The following is a 24,532-nucleotide window of genomic DNA, read 5'->3' on the forward strand; positions in this document are numbered from 1 at the left end:
CGTCCTGGCTGCGGCCTTTCAGGGCCCGTTAGTGATGACGGATTTACTTTTACTTTTTCAATGGCTCTGTTGATCGTCTTCGGCTTTGTGGCTGTGTCTTGAGCATTTTGTCGTTTCTTCTCCATGACAAGGGTGAGTCCATAGCGGGCTAAATGAGTGAGTGTGTTTGATTTAATGGGAACAATGTTATTGGTTCACCGTGATCAGTTCAGAATTCTATTGCTCTTGTTAAATTTGGTGTCACGGCAGTGTGGGTCGTAACAGTGCAAATATAATGTATTATGAACAAAAATATTGTGCAGCAGGGAAGTGCACGGGAAGCATAGGGAAAACAAGAAAAACAAGGGAAACCTTAGATACAAAGCAAAAAGCACAAATGTTCAAAGGACAGTGTTGGCATGTAAAGCACTCTGATTGTCAGCCAGGAACAGGTGTGTACCTCGACAGTGACAGGTGAAGAAGCAAATGCCTAGACAGGATAAATAGTGGCAAAAGGAAAAGAAAATGAAGTGCGCTGGACAGGAAATAAGACAAAATACCAGTCATGGCGGGGCTGATGTGTCGAGAATAATTTTTTGCCAACATGAGAACTTGTGAAACCAAGAAATCTCCATAAATTAGCTGAAGCATTGTATAAAGCTTAGGGTTCAAAGAACGGCTTGTAGAGCGGAAGTTATAGTAAAACAGAATGTGTTCATTCTAATAATATTTTAATAAAAATGTAGAACTGTCATCTATAATACACTTAAATTATCCATTGGAAGTTCATTGAATGTCATTTCTAATTCCTGTTTGAAACCTAATTTCCAATTTAATTCAAATAAATGGAATTTGAGAGACATTCTCAACTTAATCTAGAATTTTGCACAAGCTTTTTTGGGTCTGAAGAAAAGTGAAAAATGAATGAAATTTAGGGAAAGGCAAACATCTTGTTCAATTTGGATGTGGATGACGCCAACACGTATGGAGAGGCATTTAGATGGCGGCTCATGGTGTTTCTCAAACCGCCGCAAACTGTGTCCCAATGATAGCAGAAAGCCTTTCTCAACATGTTTTGAACGTGGCGCCGACGGGGACTGGTCTGGTGGTACCACGGATCTCACCAGAAGGCGGCGGAGTCACCCAGCCTCTACTCGGCATCAACCATAGTGCCTCCGTATGAGACTGCCATGTCTCTCTGATGCTTTCGTGTTTAACCCCACCGTCTCTGTGTAGTTACCGTGTTTACATTGCGTAGGTCCTGGAGGAAAACGTGACGGGTGGAAAATGGCGGTGTTAATACGGTGTAGTAACCTGCTCAGTGGCCTTGTGGTTAGAGTGTCCGCCCTGAGATCGGTAGGTTGTGAGTTCAAACCCCGGCCGAGTCATACCAAAGACTATAAAAATGGGACCCGTTACCTCCCTGCTTGGCACTCAGCATTAAGGGTTGGAATTGGGGGTTAAGTCACCAAATCAACGCTGCTGCTTACTGCTCCCCTCACCTCCTGGGAGGTGGAACAAGGAGATGGGTCAAATGGGTAATTTCACCACACTCAGTGTGTGTGACTATCAGTGGTACTTTAACTTTAACTTAACACGACTCTCACCTATGGTCATAAAGTGTGGGTCAAGACCGAAAGAATAAGATCGCGGATACAAGTAGCCGAAATGAGTTTCCTCAGGGTGGCTGGCATCTCCCTTATAGATAGGGTGAGAAGTTCAGTCACCCAAGAGAGACTCGGAGTAGAGCCGCTGCTCCTTCGCTTGGAAACGAGCCAATTTAGGTGGTTCGGGCATCTCGTGCGGATGCCTCACGAGCGTCTACCTAGGGAGGTCCTCGTTGCATGTCCCACTATGAGGAGATCCCGGGGCAGGCCAAGGACCAGATGGGGGGGATTACATCTCTTCTCTGGCCTGGGAACGCTTCGGGGTCCCCCAGGAGGAAGTTGCTAATGTTGCTCTGGAGAGGGAAGTCTGGGGGTCTCTGCTGGAGCTGTTGTGCCCGCGACCCGATTCAGGATAAGCGGTTGAAGATGGATGGATGGATTATCACGGCTTTTGCTGTGCAAACACGTAGGCTGCCGTTCTTTACACGGCCAATTGCTGAACCATCAAGATCCACTATCTTACCCTGGCAATGTGTTAACGCCCCTTAGAGGGATGGTTAAGGCACCAGCACTAAAGAGACCGATACAAAGTTAAAGTTAGTTAAAGTACCACTGATAGTCACACACACTTGGTTTGGTGAAATTACCCTCTGCATTTGACCCATCCCCTTGTTCCACACCCTGGGAGGTGAGGGGAGCAATTAGCAGCAGCGGTGGCCGCGCTCGGGAATCATTTTGGTGATTTAACCCCCAATTCCAACCCTTGATGCTGAGTGCCAAGCAGGGAGGTAATGGGTCCCATTTTTATAGTCTTTGGTAGGACTTGGCCGGGTTTTAATCTCACGACTTACCGATCTCAGGGCGGACACTCTAACCAAAAGGTATTGTCGCCTTTTGGAGTGATTTTCTATGCCGTCCTAACTCGAGTAGTCAAAACCCCCCCTGGTACACCCTGTGTCTGTTTAGACTGCAACTGTCAAACTGATCAAACATTTAGCTTCCTGTGTCCTTGTCAGCTTGTCTGTGCTTTTATTTCCATCTGCCCGTCTGTCTGTGTCATTGCCTGAGCTCCCCGCCACCCCCCCCCCTCCCCCCAGTGCCTCGGACTCTTCACTTGAGCAAAATTTTATTCTACCCCTCCTGTTTTTCTTCCCCGTACTCATTTAATAGCCCGTTCGGCCTCAATGACACAGACACATGTCCGTGCTTATTTGAGGCCGCGACACTTCTGACAAGGTATCCAAACTTTCAAAATAAACAACAGCTTGTGTGCCATCTTTTCTCTCCTCCTCATCTCCCCTACCCCTCCCGTGTGCACTGCACAGTGCTGGCTGGTGTCAGGCTGGGAGGTTTTCTTTGGCAGTCTGCTTCCCACCCCCCCCTTCTTTGGCCGGGACAGGGCGCGTGCTACTGGCTGGGAGTTAAGAGGGGAAGCGGGGAGAAGGAGGCAGGGAGGAGAATGCTTAGGAGGGGAGGGCGAGACTGGAGGGCTGGAGGCGTGGTCTCCAGCTGGTAATGAAGTCTTCTCTTTTCATCCTCAGAAAGCAGAGTGTTAGTGGACGGGCCTGGGGTCTGCGTGGCTCCTCCGCTTTCTGCCGAGTGACGCTCTGCTCAGCGCTGCCTGCACGTCTCAGCGCCCGTCTCCACAGCTGCGAGATAACCAGAGACTCTTCCAGTCATGTGGCTTTCCCTCGTACTTGACTCCACATCATAACTCCTGAGGTAAGAATTCCGACTGTCTCCTCTTCCTGCTGCTCACTACTTTCTCACTGTTTGAGTGTGTTGATTGTTGTGACCCGGAGCCGGAGTGTCATGTGGGCCGTCCACTTCGGGGCCCTCCCACTTTTTGTGGGCCTGCATGTGTGCGTTTGTTTGCCTACGATGCCACACACGTTTTTTACCTGAATGGAGGCAGTGTCATTTCTAATGACTCGCATCATTGCTGCAAGGAACTATAAGAGTGTGGAATACTTGCCGGCTTGATACAAAGTGGTCTGGTCCATGCTGTCTCCCTACTCCGGTGTGTGTGTTTACACCGGTGCACTTGTGATTTATCTCCGAGCTGACAGATGCATTAGGCTCATTGAGGCTCGTTTTTTGTAAATAAAAGATACTTTGATGTGGTTTATGTGGTGCAGTTCAGATCCTGTCCGTGACATAATCCACTTTTATCCACATTCTCCTGGAAATCCATCTGTCTGTAGTTGTTTCCACTTGCCCCCTTCTTGCTCCCTGTCCGCTGTTTGAGTTTGCACCCCGAAACCCTCAGTGAGGCCTTGACCTTCTATCAACACCTCCTCTATTCTCATTGATGATTTTCTAGTTTTACCCTTCGTCCACCCGATCTAGCGTAACTTATATGGAACAGGTCTATCGCATACTTCTCCTGGAAAAAAACAAACTCTAAGTGACTTTCCATTAGTTTCTTCTGGGCTATGAGAATTATGGTTTCCCAAATGAGTAGTGTACGGGAGCCCAGCTTTAATTGAAAAAACACAAGCGTGGTCTGCCATGGAGGAGACGGTCCTTGTGTCACTGCTGCACTGAGTGAATGGACTTTCCAGAACAGGCGAGGGGGAGTAAAAGAGAAAGGAAAGTACACACAGAGCATGAGATAAAGAGCGGGCAGAAAATGATATAAACTTGTTTTTCTACGTTCTGCTGTACTTCTCTTGACTTTGAATCCTCTTCTGTGCCAGTATGGATAGACTTGGATTTAAGTGAGACTGGATGGTGGAAAGACAGCCATCATGAAACAGTTCCCTGATCATTAAGCCTCAAAGAAAAACAATAGAACCCACAATAAATTCTTGATTCCAGTAGACAGCACTTTATCGCTCATCAGGCAATCATCATCATATTAAACCATCAGTAACTTATCCGACCACCAGGGAGCCTGCAGAAATAGGTGTTAGTTTTGTGTCTTAAAAAAAAAAACTGTCATTGTCAACATGTGCGTTACTGCGGGTTTGTCACGCTGTTCGTTTGTGTCCAAGCCTCATATGGTGATGATTGAGACGCTGTCACTGCTTCAAATAGCACATTTGTCGCACACATGTTTGCCAGTGTCGTCTGTTGCCAGGGTTTACTGGGCTGCAGGGAAAAGCATCTCTTGTTGACTTCCTCTCCGGGTGGCTGAGTTGTTTGCGAGGGCACCATGATCCCTGACCCTGCTACCACCCCTAGCTCTCTCACTGCCTTTTAATGTAACCCTAAACTCACTTCCCTTCTTGCGCCACCACCAGTCTTGTAGCGAGTCTTGAGTGATTATGCAGGAAGAATTTGAATCAACGTGCTCCATTGGGTTTTTGGTAATGTGGGATTCATCAATAATAGTATCCACAGGGATTCTGGGATGGGAACCTAATAGAATGTAGAGAGACCGCAGACAACTCTGGGGATCATTCTGTTTATTGTTACCACATTGTTCCATTTCTATTTGATTCATGGCAAAGTAGGCCCATATAGAAAATTGTCCAAAAACTTGATATTACTGTAACCTTTTTTAGCAAAAATTGCTATACATGTATTTTGTGTGTGTGTGTGTATGGTTCACAGGCTTCAGAGTTTACAAAGTTAGTTTATTATCATCTCAATCAATCAATCAAAGTTTACTTATATAGCCCTAAATCACGAGTGTCTCAAAGGGCTGCACAAGCCACAACGACATCCTCGGCTCAGATACCACATCACGGCAAGAAAAAACTCAACCCAATGGGTTGACAATGAGAAACCTTGGAGGGGACCGCGGATGTGACGAAAGTGACGTCACAGTGAAGTTTGATGATCGCTAATTTTTAGGTCCATTTTTTAGGTCTATTTTTATTAATACCTGCCGATCGACCGACACACCCTTCGCAATCGAACCGTAGCTTGTGATCGACGTAATAGGAACCCCCGGGCTACACCATGCGATTGTCAGTGAAATAAATGATGGCTGTGAGGCGTGAAAGCTGTTTTAAACAGCACTTAATAAGAATTGAAGAACTGAAGCAATTAATTTGTCGCTATGTTAGCTATGGTAATGGTAAACAAACCCGCAGCAGTTATGGATCTGGCTAGCTGTTGACTGCTTTCCCAGTCCTAAATTGCTAACTTTAGCATACGCTTCATTTTTAGTTTTGCCAGTTCGCCACTCTAAGACAGACGCCATCAATGCAATTTGAGAGCGGATCAATGCGCATGCTATGCAGAAATCGGAATTTAAAGCTTGAGTGTTAGAGTGCATAATGTGGCATAATAATTTGGCTGCTGTTCTGCAATTTGTAATCAGTGCTGTTTAATACAACTTTTACGTCTCACTGGCATAATTTCTTTCACTGACAATCGCATGGCGTAGCCTAGGGCTGTTCGATAAAACAATAACAATATATATCGCGATAGACATGTGATCAATATCAATAGAAAATGGGGTCGATAGAACGTTCGATAATTTCACTGAGTTCTGTTAGAAAAAAATAGGAAGAAAGGCGGCGCCGGAACCGCACGGCATTCTGGGGGGTGTAGGCAGAGGAAGGGCTTTGGCCTCTCGACCTATCACGGCCGAGCCTGAACCGCAAGGCATTCTGGGAAATGCTAACAGGAAGAAAGAAAAAAAAAGCAACAACGGCTAGCTGACGACGAGGAGTGAAACGAAACGGGAATATGAGTGCGGCAGCACGAGAGGAAATTGTAAATAAAAAAGGAAACGTCAAGTCACCAGATAGGCAGTATTTTGGATTTTTTAAAATCCGATACGAATCAGAGTAATACTGTCTGCAAACTTTGCAAGGTCGTCGTCCCGACCAAGTCTGGGAACACAACAAACTTATTTTACCACCTGAGCCGCTCTCACCCGCTGGAGTACAGCAGTATCAAACAGCCACAACCATCTACATCAGCCGGTGCAAGTGGAACAGCACCGAAGCGGCAACAACAGACCACCATCGTCTCGATGGTGGTCTGTTGTTGCCGCAGACAGTATTACTCGGCAGCAGTGCCATACGACAAAAATTCAAAACGTTATAAAGAAATAACGGATGCAGTGGTGTATCAATTAGCGAAGGACATGCTACCGCTCAGCGTAGTTGAGAAGTCTGGGTACAAGAATCTCATACACGTGCTCGACCCCCGTTATGTTCTACCTGGCCGAAAGCACTTTTCCAAGACAGCTATTCCTAAGCTTTACACAATGTGCAGGGAATCCGTGGAAAAGGAGATACTGAAGTTGGTTTGATTTTTCCATAAATGACTGAAGAAGAGGGTAACAGGTTTGTTTTGTCACAGATGTTCAGACGCAAGTTTATTCCGATGTTTACAATATTCTGTAAGACATGTTTGTTTCTGCTTGCTTAATGTGACTGTTATTTATTTGCATATATTGTTACCAATATGGCTTTAAAGCCTGAGTTGTACACTACTAATTTCTTAATTACAATACTTTGCACATTTTGTTGGATTAAGCATTTATTTAATGTCAATATTTGCACATCGACCAGTATTTTCATTTATTTGACTGTTTTTCATAATGCTGACCTCGTTCTAAAGGTTAAAGGTTATATTTAAAATAAAAGTATTTAAGTTCAGCCTTTTTTCTCCTGGTCTTTATTTAGAACAGTTTTTATTTTTAATTTTTATCAATAATTATCGATATCGACTGATATGAAACACTTATATTGTGATACATTTTTTAGTCATATCGCCCAGCCCTAGCGTAGCCTATATAAAGTGTTGACTTGACCTGGATTAGTTCCTAAATTCTCTGAAGGCAACTTGGTAAAGGACAGGATGCCCCTGATCCTTTAGTTGAGCTGTCTGTCATGAGTCCATGCCTCTCGCCACGTTAACAAAGGGCCAAAAGTCTGAATCTGAAAATCTGAAAAAAAAAGATGAGAAAATTTAAAAAATACATATTAAACTGTAAAAAAAGATTTCAATCTGAAACTGCCCAAAATTGGCAGGTTTGATATGGTCAGATAGCTCTTCAGTACTGTGGCAACTCTTCTTTAAGAGGGGCTTAATGAGTTTTTAAGGCCTTTGGAAAGGTTTCGGTCTGAATTGAGATGTTAACTAGATGAGCGAATTGTAGTAACAAACTGCTCAGCACAAATCTAGTGGGTCAAGGCATCAAGGCAGCATGTTGATGGATTCAGACTGGATGATTTCTTCAACTGTTTGGTCAGTGACAGGTGTGCTATTTGCTAGCTCTAGTTGACTAGCTGGTTGCAAAGTAGCTATTTGTTTGCAGGAATTACTGCATTTTTAATGCCTTGAACTTTATCATGAAAGAATATTGCAAACTCAATGCACTTTGATGAAGAAATTAGTTCTATTGGAAGTATCAATCAATCAATTAATCAAAGTTTACTTATATAGCCCTAAATCACGAGTGTCTCAAAGGGCTGCACAAGCCACAACGGCATCCTCGGCTCAGATCCCACAAGTAAAACTGGAGGGTCTGTTAATCTGTTTACTGTAGCAAACAGGAAACGAAAGTTGTTACTACAGTTTGTGATGTTTTCAGAAAAATAAATGTCCCTTGTTTTATGCGAAGTCTGGTTGAAGACATTTAACTTGTCTATGCAGATCTCATAATGAACTTGGAGCTTTCTGTGCCCAGACCGAGTTTTGACCTTTCTAACCTTGACAGGATGACTTGATGTATAAAAATTCAAGGGTTCAAGAGTTCAAGATTGAAATCAAACATTAAAGTTAAAGTTAAAGTCCCAACGATAGTCACACACACACTAAGTGTGGTGAAATTACCCTCTGCATTTGACCCATCCCCATGTTCACCCCCTGGGAGGTGAGGGGAGCAGTGAGCAGCAACGGTGGCCGCGCTCTGGAATCATTTGGTGATTTAACCCCCAATTCCAACCCTTGATGCTGAGTGCCAAGCAGAGAGGCCATTTTTATATAAACAATATATTAATTTACCAGGTCACAACATTAGGTATACCTGCACACTCTCTGATCAATTCAGAGAGTGCATTTTTTAAAAATATGCTTTTACCAGAATCTAAGTCACTGCATGTTGCACGTTGGTGTTGTGCACTCGCTAAGATTAGATGAAAATAATATTTTATCCTACCTTTTTTGCATTTCCTCAAACTCAGCTGGCCTCACACAAAGCTCCTCACCCTAGGGCTGATAGCTTTACTTAATGTCCAAATAAGTACTTCCATCTCGCTGTGACATCATTATGTAGCAAGATGGCAAAACCCCACGAAAGGGGCCATCCAAAACTGCGTGAGAGCTCACACAAATGCATGAACCGTATGATTTGACACTTTGACATTGCTTAACACCAGTCTCCAACGTTGTAACAACATGTATAAGTCAGAAAAGAAAGAAAATGATCACAGGTCTCCTTTAACTTCTAAAATTTCCACTCGGGCCGACTAAGATGGCGTGTGTTCAGGCTGTCAATCACGGCGGTCTCGCACAGAAGCACATGTCCTTTTCCCATGCACATACGCAAAACAGATCTTCAAGAATGATAGGATTTATTAACTGATGCTATGCTCCTGTAGCAGTGAGTGAAATCATACATTTTTTCAAACACTGCTTTTGTAACATAACTTTATCCTTTTGCCGCGTGCATGTGGATTTGGTGGGCGTATCTTATTTACATGTTCGGGCTAGGAAGAGGTTGGGATGTAATGCTTGCAGCTCGTTCTAACGTGAGCGCTCTAACTTGAATTCCCAAGTGCTGTGATATGGGTGAATGAAGAATTCTGGATTATCTACAGTACCTGATTGCTGACAGTTCTTACACTTTATTGTGTTCCAAAAGTGTGAGCTTGAGCGTGACCTCATCTGCCATTTCAGCAGTGGCGGGCCGTGCGTTTCCCACCTAGGCCTTCAGTGATGTCCGACTTCAATGATTACTTCTCAAGATACCATAATTGATGTCACCACATGACCATTGCTGGAGAAATACTATACAGAAACACATTTACTGGGCATCGTATCACATCAACAGTGTACATAACGGGTTATTTTCTGACGCATTTAAAAATCAATAAACCCGGATCAGAAATTAAAATATGTCTTATGTGGTACTGTCAAAATTAAAATTGCAAAAAACATATTAAACGTGAACAAATTACGAAATAACATATCTGAACTCACAATCTGTAGAAACCATTCGAGCTTCCGGGGTTGGCTGACATCGTCTCACAAGATGTAGTTTGTCTTTAAATATCCTTCTTGAAAATGGCCTCGCAAATATATAAGTTTTTTTTTGTAATTATAAAAGATGCAGACGAGGCGTGTTGGCTGAGTTCTTAAAGTTTACTCCACAAGGTGCTCATCAAAAACATCCCGCTGCTGGCTAAACGTGGCTACTACGCATGCTCTGCGCTACTGCGCATGCTGGGTAATGGAGTTCTTGTGTTACCTAGCTCATAACATCACAATATATATCTGCCTTAGGCCAGCTAGAAGGCCTTACTGACAACAACTTGTGATCTGATTGGCTATCGCAACTGTCTGTCAACTGTATGTCCCCGTTCACTTACAGTGCACGGACGCCCGCATTGTTAATTCTGAAGGCTTCTAGCAGATTTGGTACAGCATGGCAACATAAGCTAGCTGAATTCCGATTGGATGAAAACTCTATAAACTAAAAACAACAGCGCTGGAAGGAGCATAATATGACATGAAGAGAATATAAATACATTTAGATATTTAGGGAAAGTAAATAAAAAAATGACTTTTATTTTTAATTATGATCATGATTTCTGGTTATGTTAGGCCAGCAGAGAAGGCCTTGCTGGCCCTGACGGCACACCACCGCATTTCAGCGTACCCTAACTGGTTTGGATTATGTCATGGATACGACTCACTTTTGGCACTAATATTATTCCTTTTTAAGCCTTTGTAAAAATGTACATTCATCATAGTGCGTATGTTATGTCCACATGAGACAAGTAAGAGGCAGCATGATGGATGGCTATATGTTTGGACTCAAATCCTTCTGCACTCGTGGTACACACAATACAATCATGTGTTTTGAGTTACCAAAATACTGCCCATGTGTTTTTCAATTCTAATATTTTACTTTGGTCTTTCTTTGACTTGAATTTTCTAGAAATCACTTTGAACTGAACTATTGCTTGCACTAAAGATAAAATACATCCTTGTGCTTCATGTTTTAATGCACCAAGTAACCAGTAACAAACATTCTAATATTACTGCCTTTGATTATTGACTTAGCGTCATGACAGGTTTAGACTTTGTTTATTGTATTTACCGTGCTCTTATTTTCAGTGGTACTTCTTGTTTGTCTCATTACTTTGTCCCCAGCCCTGTCTCTTCACACCTGTCCTTGATTGGCAATCTGAGCACACCTGTTCCATGTTGCCAATTAGACTTCTTTATAAAGCAGCCTGCCCTGCACACAGTGTTCGATCCTTGTTTCCAGTTTTCAATTGCATGTTCCCTGCATGTGTACTTCCCAGTTGCACTATTTCCTTTTGACATTAAAGTCATGTTTACCTGCGCTGTGCCTGCCATCTCTGCATCTTGGGGTTCAAGACCAACAGAACCTAACACTCGGTTTACCCTAGAAAAAAAAATACTTTTATTCAATGCTTACAGCAAAATTAAGAGCATCAAGCTGGAACGAACGTGTCCTCAATGCATTGTATCGTCCTGACAGAGGTGGCTAGTTTGCACGTAGCCACTTTTGTAGTCTAGAGAGAGAATAATTCAACATCAACACAAAGCAACTACAGTGAGCGATCACATTTAAAACTGGAAGTGCGGCAAAACAATAACAGCCAAAGGAAGAACATTTTTAAACTGTTATGAAATGGTTCTATTATAATTTATAAGCCAAATGATGTAGTGGTATAGAGTAGTAATTCTACTTGTGAGTTTATTGGTTCTGTGACGGAGTTCTTAAACTCAAAACACTTGTATCTCAAATCAACGTCTCCCATTGAAATTAATTTGACTTAATTGGTGCTTGGCCAACCCAAAAAAACAGTTTTAATATCGAACATGCCTTTTAAAAATATTATTTTAAATAAGAAATACTGTATCAAAACAATACAATAGAATGTTCTACTAACAACTACAGTAGTTTATTGAAGTGGAGAGTGGACTTTTATAGTATCTCCTTCCAGCTGCTTGTCCGTCAAACACACCATTAGCAGCATTTTCATATTTTCATGGATGAATGAATATGAATGAAACGCCATTTGAATTTTATTCAAACATTATTGACCGGTGTTATTGACTCATTTTGCTTCAATATATTGCTGATTAGTGATATTGGCACTATCTATAATATGTTTTTAATGTTATTATTTCATCTGCATCTTGCACTGTCCTTCACACTGACTTTCTTCCCTTAGTTGAAAAAGTAAGTTATGTCGATCTTTAGCTGTAAGCTAATGCAAGCGGATACACCCAGATGATCTTATGGGATTCACTTTTACATTTACAACCACTAAATCAAATTTTTATTTTCAACTTGAAGTATAACAATTAGCTGAGAAAGAACTCTTAAGTTGAGGTATAACTGTATTTTGTTATCACAAGAGGTTGCAATATATTTCGCAATATGGATTTCATGCCATATTGCCCATCTCTATATAGATTTTAAACAGGCTACTTAGACTCTGGCAGTAATGTTTTTAACTCCGACATGCACGTAAGTGTAAATGTTACATGAGCTACAGAACTTTTAGCACAATTCATATCAAACAGAGCAAAATGAATAACAATAATTAGTCATTTGTTGAAAGGTTGACTATTGGAAGATTTGTGGTTTAGTGGCAGCACTACACTCTATATCAGGAGTGTTCAAACTACGGCCCGCCGGCAACTTCAATTTGACCCGCAAGACGCCCGCGAGACTTCATGAGTTTAATAGGGAATCTGGCATCAGGGAGATTTCAATCTTTCTATGAGTCAGTTTATATGCTGGTGCTTTGCCACCATCTTGTGGACAACATGAATAATTGAGGTTTGTGACCAAACGCAGCATTTGCTTATATGACAACCTTCCCGAGTCATGGTGCAAAAAAATAAATGTAATCAAACCAACACAAAATGCCAACAGACATGGTGACACATAACACAGTATCTCACAATTTGTGAATATTATAATTTAAAAAAAACATCCATGCACCATAAAAACATTTCAGAATTACACCTATTTAAATCAATTACAAAGCATGATGGGAAAAATGGAAAACACTATGTCCACACTTATCCATGTTTGGGGTTGGAGAGGGGGTGCTGTAGACCAGTGGTCCCCAACCACCGGGCCGCGGCCCGGTACCGGTCCGTGGATCGATTGGTACCGGGCCGCACAGGAAATAAAAAAAAATAATAATAATTATAAAATATATATGTATTTTTTATTTTTATTAAATCAACATAAAAAATACAAGATACACTTACAATTAGTGCATCAACCCAAAAAAATTCCCTCCCCCATTTATGCTCATTCACACTCATTCGCACAAAAGGGTTGTTTCTTTCTGTTATTAATATTTCTGGTTCCTACATTATATATCAATATAGATCAATACAGTCTGCAGGGATACAGTCCGTAAGCACACATGATTCTATTTTTTTATGACAGAAAAAAAATAAAAATAAAATACACACACACACATATATATATGTATATATATATATATATATATATATATATATATATATATATATATATATATATATATATATATATATATATATATATATATATATATATATATATATATATATAAAAAACCTAGTGGTTAGAGTGTCCACCCTGAGATCGGTAAGCCGTGAGTTCAAACCCCGGCCGAGTCATAAGAAAGACTATAAAAATGGGACCCATTACCTACCTGCTTGGCACCAGCATCAAGGGTTGGAATTGGGGGTTAAATCACCAAAAATGATTCCCGGGCGTGGCCACCGCTGCTGCCCACTGCTCCCCTCAACTCCCAGGGGGTGATCAAGGGTGATGGGTCAAATGCAGAGAATAATTTCGCCACACCTAGTGTGTGTGTGAGAATCATTGGTACTTTAACTTTAATTTTAATATACATATATATATATGTATATACATATATATATATATATATATATATATATATACTGTGTATATATATATAGTGTTATTTTACATGCAGTTGGCTTTCGGGCCTCAACCAATTTTTTTTGCTTCCCAATGTCCTCTTTTTCTGGGCCCTCATAACAACAGTTGCGTGGCTTTCCTACTAAAAATAGGCGTACGTTCAAATCCATAAAAGACGCGTACGTAACAAAAAATTCCGACGTATTAAAGTGTTTGCACGCACAAATCTAAGCACATTTCTTTGGTACATCGCGATCTACTTGAAATGAACCACAGAGGTGTGCGGGCTTGGCACACCAGGACCACGCCCCCTTTATAAATACCCAAATCATATTGAAAGTAGCCATGTGCATGCTGACCAATCACAAGTCAGTAGGAAGTGCTTCTCTCTCCTGTGCAAAGACGAGCTGTGAAAAAGGGTGTATGGCAGGTTTTTAAGCTTGTAACATGAGGGCCCTGATGGTGGCCACCGGATTTGTCCTCACCTGGAATTGTGCCTGAATGATATTGAAATATATTTTGAAAGCTGAGCCCACTCAGTCCAGTGCTGATGTAAAACACATGACTTTGAGACGAGGAGAATCTATCAGCTTCCATCATTTCATCCTCCCCCCTGCCCCCCCCACACACACACGTGTCCACCCCTACACACACTTTTAGCATATTTTCCATCCGACCAAACGTCTTGCACACCTTCAGTCTGAAAGGTATCCAGAGGCTTATGCACATTCCGTCACTGGAGCTAACAGATGGCTAGGCGTGCAAATACATACCTGTTTGCATCTTTTGCTCGACTGCATTCAGATACTTTTGTCACAAAAACGCACAATATCCGCTTCAAAATCCATACATTGGAGATGCTTTAATCCAAGGCAGAAATTTGGCATGGCTCCTGTGTTCCTTCTACTGCTTGAATGCAGACCTCACAGCTTTGATTGATTCTGACAGTGACAACAAGAACCGGCTGCTCGCAAAGACTTTAGGAGGACCTACGCCTGTAACCGCACCGAAAAGTCCGATTTTGCCAAATAAAACAATGAAACACTTTGGCGCTTTTTACGACTTAGAGGAAATGCGGTGTTTGGGAAGAGTTACCAGCACGCATGCAGATGCTCGATGAGGTGATTTTTTTTCTGAAGACTGACATGGTTTCAGGACGAGTAGGTTTTAGGCCGCTGGGGGCATCCACGCTCGGAGGTAATCGGGCCTTTGGGGGGGGGGGGAGAGGGTGCAGTAAATTATAGGTCATGCTTGGCCAGGGTCCTTGAGCTAAAACAGTTTAAGAGCTGCTTTCCCTTTTCAAGCCTTCCGCCACATTCCTACTCTTCCCCTCTCACTCCTGCCGCCTCACTCCAGATGTGGCACTGTTAGGACACGGTTGTTTGGGGCAGAGTCTTACGTCATGCTCTGTTTAAAGGGAAACCTTGACAACCGACTGGAAAGGAGTAAACGGCTGCCTCACTTTGAAGCTCATGTCGAGGACTCCAGATGACTGCCATCCTTGCAGCAACAGCTGATAGCTCTTTTTTTTTTCAAGTTATTAAATGAGGCTCTGTTCTCATGTACTTTAACTCGGAAAGATGCAGTGTTCCTGTTTTATCTTTTACGAATCACTAAACTTTGTTGACAATATTACACCAGTGTGGAGAATGCAGTAACCGTACCTCCTCTTGCGAACAGACTCAAAAGACAGGTTAAAATTTGTGACTGAGGAGCCGAGTTTGCGTAAAACTTACACCGGGGTTCAGCAAGCCGCGGCTCTCGAGCTCTTTAGTGCCGCCATAGTGGCTCCCTGGAGGATTGAAAATAGAAAACGATGCGGGAAAAACACAAACACAACAGTTTGTTTGCATGTAAAATCTTCCACTGCTTCTTTGTCTCATTTTGTCCACCAAAAGTTTTATACTGTGCATGAATGCACAAGGGTGAGCTTTGTTGATGTTATTGACTTGTTGGAGTGCTAATCAGACATATTTGGTCTGTGCTAATCAGCATGTCCTGGGTATGATGTTAAACTACATCCAGGCATGAGATGGGAGGTTGTGTGTGGGGTTAGTGAGTCCCAACTAACGTCTATAAAATGCACACAAAGAACCGTTTGCACCTTCTCTTGTGACTGGCGGGCGGTCAGCGCCATAAAGCTGAGCGGGTCCCTGGGTAATTGGGGCGCGGACAACCAACAGGACAGACTAAGTTCAACAGCCCAGTAAGGCAATTAGCCTAGGAGAAGGATCTCTGATATAAAATACCCCTTCCAACCCGCACCAAGCCAGCGTGGAAGGTGTAGGATAATAACCAGCATGAAGAGTACGCCAAGAGAGATTGTTCACTATGGCAGAAACATGCTGAGGCTTTCGTCCAGCAGTGGACTGACAACGGCTGCTGCTGATGATGATGATGATGAATCAATGCTAACATGCTATTTAGGCTAGCTGTATTTACATATTGCATCATTATGCCTAATTTTTAGGTATATTTGATTTCATTTAATATAATTTACTTGTATCCTCTTTGTATATAATTTTGTTTTGCATGTCTCATGACACATAATCTGTATGTAATATTGGCTGCATTTATGATAGTTGTTTGTGCGCCATGTTGTTCCAGACCACAGCAAACATTACCTAGCTTGCCAAAGATTGTAAAAAAATATATTAAAAGAAGACAGCATGCCCTTTCCTTTAACTTGGACACACACATCTATACCTTTGGCCATTAAAAGCCAGTACTTTCCAGGAGTTAGCTCACCTTCTGAGTAGCCTCTGATTTAATAATGGTTTCTAATGTTGTAAAAATGTGTAGAATAATTATTACATTTCAACATTTCTGTCAACAAAGATTTGCTTCAGCCTGCAACACATAGTAATTTTGATAGTAGGCTATTATAGCTAATATAGACACTTACATCATGTGTTGCTTTCATTATAAGACTTATATACGGCTTTTAATTTTTTGCGGCTCCAGACGGATTAGTTTTTTGTATTGTTGGTCCAATATGGCTCTTTCAATGTTTTGGGTTGCCGACCCCTGACTTACACCAAAGCATAGCCAATACATATTATCTAGCAGGGATGCCCAAAGTGGGGCCCGCGGGCAAAACGAAATGTCAAATTTGGCCAGCCGTGTCATTTCGTTTGACCCGCCAAAGGGGGTTCACCAAATTGAATACATAATCATACCGACCTCTTTCAAGCTGCACAATCATTGATGGCATGTTTGCAAGGCTACATTGTAAAGAAGTCAGTAGATTTAACTGTAAAAAACTGGCAGCTCAGTTGCCAGAAATGTACCGTAAAATGGTACTATTTGTCCATTTACAGTAATGCACTGTAAAAACGGGTAACATGGTTTTTAGGGTGAAAAAGTAACATCATTTTGCAGTAAAAATAACATTGGTACTGCTCAAAAAGGTTCATTATGTCTTATTATTCATATACTCTTTCAAATGTTCTTGTAATCAGACCATATTTTCAGTATATTAGATGGAATATTTACCTAGGTGAAGATGATTCTTTACCTGGGTGAAGATTCCATCTAATATACTGGAAAATATGGTCTGAGAACATTGGTACTGTTTTTCAATTTATTAGTAATGCACAGTAAAAAAAAATAGCAGCTGAGTTTCCAGTGACACAGTTTAAATGTTTTGTAAAAACCACCGTAAATTTTACCGTAAAATTCTGGTGATTGAGCTTGCCAATATTTTTAATCGTAAAATCTATAGATTGTTTTGGTTTTTTACAGACTAACTACTTGCGTTTGAATTTGAGACAGTTTGAGGCACATTTTTTTCATCGACAAAATGCGGAGGCACACCACCAGCAGGAAACATTAAAAAATGAAACTCGGCAGTCGATATTGACAGTAAAAAGTTGTTCTCGCAAGTGTTGGATATGAATTCAAACCATAACTAAGCATGCATCACTATAGCTCTTGTCTCAAAGTAAGTGTACTGTCACGACCTGTCACATCACGCCGCGACTTATTTTTGAGGGTTTTTTGTTTTCCTGTGTGTAGTGTTTTAGTTCTTGTCTTTTGGTGGCTTTTCCGGTTTTGTTGGTATTTTCCTGTTAGCAGTTTCATTTCTTCCCTGAGCGCTATTTCCCACACCTGCTTTGTTTTAGCAATCAGGATTATTTAATTTGTTGCTATTCTTCTCTGTGGGGACATCGTTGATTGTCATGTCATGTACGGATGTACTTTGTGGACGCCTTCTCTGCTGCACACACTGTAAGTCTTTGCTGTCGTCCAGCATTCTGCTTTTGTTTACTTTGTAGCCAGTTCAGTTTTAGTTTCATTCTGCATAGCCCTCCCTAAGCTTCAATGCCTTTTCTTAGCGGCACTCGCCTTCTTTTTATTTTTGGTTTAAGCATTAGATACCTTTTTACCTGCACCTTGCCTCCTGCTGTCGTCTGCATATTGTGATCACGACAAAGCAATTAGCTACCGGCTGCCACCTACTGATATGGAAGAGTATTACACGGTTACTCTGCCAAGCTCTAGACAGCACAGACACTCAACAACGGCACATTATTTGCGGATTATAATTACTGGTTTGCAAAAAATATTTTTAACCCAATTAGGTCAAATGACTTAATCTCCCACAGCACACCAGACTGTATCTGGCACAGTGGTTAAAAAACACTGATCTAAACCACAAGGAAGAGTTTTAAATGTAGATTGAAATCGTCATAAGTCCCCCTTAAAGGTTTACAAAATACAAAGTAGAAACAGTACAGTAGTTTGTCATGTCTGGTATTGTGGGTCGTCAGTAGCTGTAGATTATGAGGTTCCACTGTCAGATTCCCCATAGGAGCTCTGGCTGCAGCACTGTTTGGCCCTCAAACACACATATATATGTCAGGTCCTCTCCAGCGTCTTCGGTTCAAAGCGCTCAAAGCTCCAACCCCGCTGAATATTTCCGGTTCAAACGGGCATGTTTGCGAGAGCGTCATCCCTCACTGTCTCTTCCTCTCAACCAAGAGTGCTTTCTCGATAAATTCTTGTCAGATCTTTGCCTCTTTTGTGAGCTGACAGATGGAATGTCAGCACCGGTAGATGATGGCCATATTTCCGTTTGGTCATGCACTCGTTTATGCGCTGAAAAAAAAAAGGGAAAGCAGATTGTGGATAATGTAGTTATCAGACGGTGTGTGTAGACAGTATTTAACCTCCTCACACTGCTGTGCTCCTCAGTGAGAATGACACCCTGACAATGCATAGCATTTTAAACACCTTGTTGCCACGTCAACACTCTCAACACAGTTTATTATGTGTTGTCTGTACAAACTGGGTCTTGATTGTTTTTAAAGTGCTGCTTGCCTCACCCATACGGTATGCATCGGGATGGGCGATAAGGCATAAAGTCCATATTATGATGTACAGTATATTGGAATCTTATTGCCATAAGAATATATTTCCCAATCTACACTACCGTTCAAAAGTTTGGGGTCACCCAAACAATTTTGTGGAATAGCCTTCATTTCTAAGAACAAGAAAAGACTGTCGAGTTTCAGATGAAAGTTCTCTTTTTCTGGCCATTTTGAGCGTTTAATTGACCCCACAAATGTGATGCTCCAGAAACTCAATCTGCTCAAAGGAAGGTCAGTTTTGTAGCTTCTGTAACGAGCTAAACTGTTTTCAGATGTGTGAACATGATTGCACAAGGGTTTTCTAATCATCAATTAGCCTTCTGAGCCAATGAGTAAACACATTGTACCATTAGAACACTGGAGTGATAGTTGCTGGAAATGGGCCTCTATACACATATGTAGATATTGCACCAAAAACCAGACATTTGCAGCTAGAATAGTCATTTACCACATTAGCAATGTATAGAGTGTATTTCTTTAAAGTTAAGACTAGTTTAAAGTTATCTTCATTGAAAAGTACATTGCTTTTCCTTCAAAAATAAGGACATTTCAATGTGACCCCAAACTTTTGAACGGTAGTGTATTATTTGGCAGATAAATTCTAATGGAACCATTGCAAAACAGGTTAAAAAGTATCCTCCTTTGGGTGCTGACTTATGCAGTAACATAATATTTAATTTCCAGTTTTTGGACATTTATGCTCAATGTAGTTACTTTGCTCTCTTAGACTCGTATTAATTGACTTGCTTCCTTCCTGTTAATAGCTGGTTACTGGCTGCTCTAATACGGTCTTAACTAGACTTATGTTAAAGTTTTTAAGAATTTCTTTGAAAGCTTTTCTACTTTATGTTCAAGATAGCTTATCGGTTAGCATCATCTACTTGTGTCCTCTTGCTCTCTTGCTCGGTGTTTTGTCTCCAGTCTTCCAGTGATAATGCTACTTTTGTGAAATGTAGTTTATTTGCCGCCACAAAAGTGAGAATTAGTAACTTAGGAGCAGCTATAATACTTTAGCCATTGAAATGACGTCACTTTGTCAATCAATCATCAAGCGATCAATCAAAGTTTACTTATACAGCCCTAAATCACGAGTGTCTGAAAGGGCTGCACAAGCCACAACTTTGCTAATGTTGCAGTTTGTAGAGAGCTATCAGTATCCATTATCGCAGGCCTGGGCAATTATTTTGACTTGGGGGCCACATTTAGAGAAAAAAATGTGTCTGGGGGCCGGTATATCTATTTTTAAGAACACTAATACAAAACCTCACAAGAGTGTCTGATTGAATGCTAAAAACGTTATGACTGATTGCCTTAAAAAACGTAATGGAATTTTACATTTTTCTATGAAAGATAAACTGAAACACTAAAAATTGACAAACTATGAACGTCACACCCCCTTTCGAACGACATATTTTACAATCAAGTGAAATGCAACAAAAATGCAACAAACAGTGAAATATGAACGCGAAGGGTACAAAATAAACCCACCTACAATCTGATACATCTGATACATCACTAAGCTTTAGAACTTTGTTGTAAAAATCTCCTACCGCGTCTGTGGAAACGCTTCCCGCCCACACTGCTTGGTGCCTCGTCTGAGCTGCTGTGACGTAGATTACCATGGTAACTCATTAGGTGACCATAGTAACTTATTAGATTACCATAGTAACTGGTATATCATCCATAAACGCAGATTCCAACCATTGAAATACTTTGTATAGTTCAAGATTTACGGTCGTTAGAATACATGACTGCACATCATAATGGCAGCTACACTTTCCATCTTAAAGATCTAAAAAAATTATTTGGGAATGTCCGGCGGGCCAGATTGAAAAGCTTAAAGGGCCGCATGTGGCCCCCGGGCCTTAATTTGCCCAGGTCTGCATTATCGCGATAAAATTACAAATTAGTATAGTTTCTATTGCATAGAGCAGTGGTTCTCAAACTTTTTTCACCAAGTTCCATCTCAGAAAAAACTTGGCTCTACCACCATAATGACCAACATTAAAATACCGTAGCGCAGTAGGCCTAAAAAAATCATGAAAAACAAGGCAGATGTTTAATTTCACAAGTATATTTAATATTTTTGGCCACTGTAACATTACACACTGTTTGAACAGTAACACTTTGTTTGAAAAAGACCTGCTCAGTGGCCTTGTGGTTAGAGTGTCCGCCCTGACATCGGTAGGTCGTGAGTTCAAACCCCGGCCGAGTCACACCAAAGACTGTAAAAATGGGACCCATTACCTCCCTGCTTGGCACTCAGCATCAAGGGTTGGAATTGGGGATTAAATCACCAAAATGATTCCCGAGCTGCTCACTGCTCCCCTCACCTCCCAGGGGGTGGAACAAGGGGATGGGTCAAATGCAGAGGGTAATTCTACCACACCTAGTGTGTGTGTGACTATCAGTGGTACTTTAACTTAACTTTAACTGTAACATGACACACTGTTTGAACAGTAACACTTTGTTTTAATGTTGATAATATATTGAATATCAAAATTATTTGCACATAATTGGATGATTCTTTGTCGTACCACTAGATGGAGCCTGCGTACCACTAGTGGTACACGTACCACATTATGAGAATCACTGATATATAGTTTATATTGTGCACCACCAGTGGAGAGTTGTTCATTTACAATGTCGAGCTGTGGTTGCTGTTCAGTGATCAGTTGCCAACAAGAATAGCATCAGCTTAGCTTTCAACACAAGCTTTCTTCACATACTGTGCATGCAGACGATTTGGACGCAGAAATTTGTCTCTTTGGTGGTCTCGCTCTCGCTCCCTGACGAATTGAACTATAATGCATTTGTGGCAAGCATCAAACGTCCATATTTACACGCATGTTCGCACAGATTTTCAGACCATTGAGCAATTTAGAGTCACATCCGTAGAAAACTATAAACAAAAGAGATCAAAATCAGGAAATAGTCTCGCATGTGCGTCCTTTCTCACACACAATCACAAGTATGCACATCTACGCTCCGTTGACTGGTGCCCGGAGTTTTTACCCAAAGTGAAAGTACAACAATTTAGCTCAGAGGCCAAAAGGCCAAGCACATCTAGGTGATCTGGTCTTCCGCCCCAGATTTTGTTTATGAGGATGTGTTTACACACCATGCAGTCTGCCTGACACTTGTATACACCCCACACCCAGCCTCAAGCACACACAGCTGAAGCAGCCAAACATACACTGTCCGTTTTAGGGTAGAGCGAGTGACTTTGTGTGTGTGTGTGGGTGTGTGTGTGTGTGTGTGTGTGTGTGTGTGTGTGTGTGTGTGTGTGTGTGTGTGTGTGTGTGTGTGTGAGAGAGGACCATAACGGATCTTCACACGTTTTTCACACTTTGAAAAGTGAAGCATACCAGCATAGGCGCTCTCAAACAGGCAGTGATTGACGTGCAGTCCACCCTGTGTGGAAATGTAAACTCAGTCTTAACTCTGCAAACAAGTTTACGCTGACTGGAATGATTTGATTTGCATTTGGCAAAATGTATGACTGCTTTATGTTCCATCAGTTATTGCCTGAGGTTTTAATAGGAATGTTTGGTCTCTTTATCTTCATCTGAAACAGCCTCCATCTGCTGTCATCTGCCAAAGCCTTTAATCGGCTCTTTCCATTCATGAGTCTGCATCGACTTAAACTTGTGCATTTGCAGGAAGGTGAAAATTGAGAGGGTTGTTTTATTGTTAATGTTCAAGATCAGTGAAAATATCAATGTACATCATTCACTTTCAAGGAGCATTGCTATCACTATTTATAGGGCTAAGACAGACTGGATTGTGTAGAAGTGAAGATAAACTTTTAGTTCACATTCAGGTTTAAACATGATAATTTATGGAGGAGTTTCAGTGTGGTTGTTTATTTCTTATTTTATTCCTCCAAACCTCTCTTTGCTCATATTTCGGAAAGTTGCACAATTGAATGGATTAGGAAGGAAAACCCAGAATTAGATTATTCCACGTAAGTTTTCCAAATGTCAGCGGACAGTAACTTTTTCCCAAAGCCATGAATAAATGTTTCACTGATTGCAAAAAAAACAGGAAATCTATTTAGGAAAAAGGCTCATTAAAACATAAAGACAGCTTGGAGCAAAGTTGGATTTCACTGTTGTGTTAAAAGCAGATTTTGCTTGCGGTGTTGTTTGGTATTTTGTGGCCTCCAAACACCACAACAATGAATTTGAATTGTTGAAATGTAGCACAGTTAGCATATTGGCCTCACAGTCAAGAGACTTAGGTTCTCTAACCTCCATTAGGGCATCTCTGTGTGGAGTTTGTACAACTCCTCACACCCCAAGTCAGTTTACCTGTAACCCTATTTAGCACAAACAGTGTAGATTATCGGTGGATATGGTTCAAGTATAGACTTTTAGCTTTAGGTTTTCTTTTTTTTACCATTTATGAATTACAGCTGTTTTATGCAGAGGACCTCCATTTAAAGTATTTGGGCAACTAATCTAATTTTAAATGGAACTGTAATTTGGATGATTTGGTTGGAAAGCCTTTGCAGTTAGTGACTGCTTGAAGCCTGAACCTCATGGACATCATTGATTGTGGATAGAGATATCGAGATCCTGATCATAGGATGGGATTGGGCCGATATTTGTCAGTTTTTAACTGATTGGCGATCAGCTGATGAGAAGCTTCTGAAAAAACAATCCTTACCACCATGGCAGAAAATAAACTATGTTTCTACCATGTACAAACACCGTTTGGATATGAGTTGGGAAATTGTGTTAGATGTAAATATAAACGGAATACAATGATTTGCAAATCCTTTTCAACCCATATTCAATTGAATGCACTACAAAGACAAGATATTTGATGTTCAAACTCATAAACTTTATTTTTTTTTGCAAATAATAATTAACTTAGAATTTCATGGCTGCAACACGTGCCAAAGTAGTTGGGAAAGGGCATGTTCACCACTGTGTTACATGGCCTTTCCTTTTAACAACACTCAGTAAATGTTTGGGAACTGAGGAGACACATTTTTTAAGCTTCTCAGGTGGAATTCTTTCCCATTCTTGCTTGATGTACAGCTTAAGTTGTTCAACAGTCCGGGTGTCTCCGTTGTGGTATTTTAGGCTTCATAATGCGCCACACATTTTCAATGGGAGACAGGTCTGGACTACAGGCAGGCCAGTCTAGTACCCGCACTCTTTTACTATGAAGCCTTGTTGATGTAACACTAGGCTTGGCATTGTCTTGCTGAAATAAGCAGGGGCGTCCATGGTAACGTTGCTTGGATGGCAACATATGTTGCTCCAAAACCTGTATGTACCTTTCAGCATTAATGGTGCCTTCACAGATGTGTAAGTTACCCATGTCTTGGGCACTAATACACCCCCATACCATCACACATGCTGGCTTTTCAACTTTGCGCCTATAACAACCTGGATTGTTCTTTTCCTCTTTGGTCCGGAGGACACGACGTCCACAGTTTCCGAAAACAATTTGAAATGTGGACTCGTCAGACCACAGAACACTTTTCCACTTTGTAT

At 41.3% G+C, this 24,532-nt stretch overlaps 1 protein-coding gene across 1 annotated transcript in view; it reads left to right on the forward strand.

Annotated features, from left to right (window-relative positions):
- The first annotated feature begins 3,196 nt into the window (after positions 1 to 3,196).
- Positions 3,197 to 24,532, forward strand: part of LOC133641554 (zinc finger protein 469) — a 102,471-nt gene continuing 81,135 nt past the window's right edge. The window contains exon 1 of the mRNA XM_062035352.1: positions 3,197 to 3,308. The gene's annotated coding sequence lies outside the window, so the exon portion shown is untranslated. The remainder of the gene's footprint in view (positions 3,309 to 24,532) is intronic.

The sequence above is a fragment of the Entelurus aequoreus genome, linkage group LG24 (assembly GCF_033978785.1).
Source record: "Entelurus aequoreus isolate RoL-2023_Sb linkage group LG24, RoL_Eaeq_v1.1, whole genome shotgun sequence".
NCBI lineage: Eukaryota > Metazoa > Chordata > Actinopteri > Syngnathiformes > Syngnathidae > Entelurus > Entelurus aequoreus.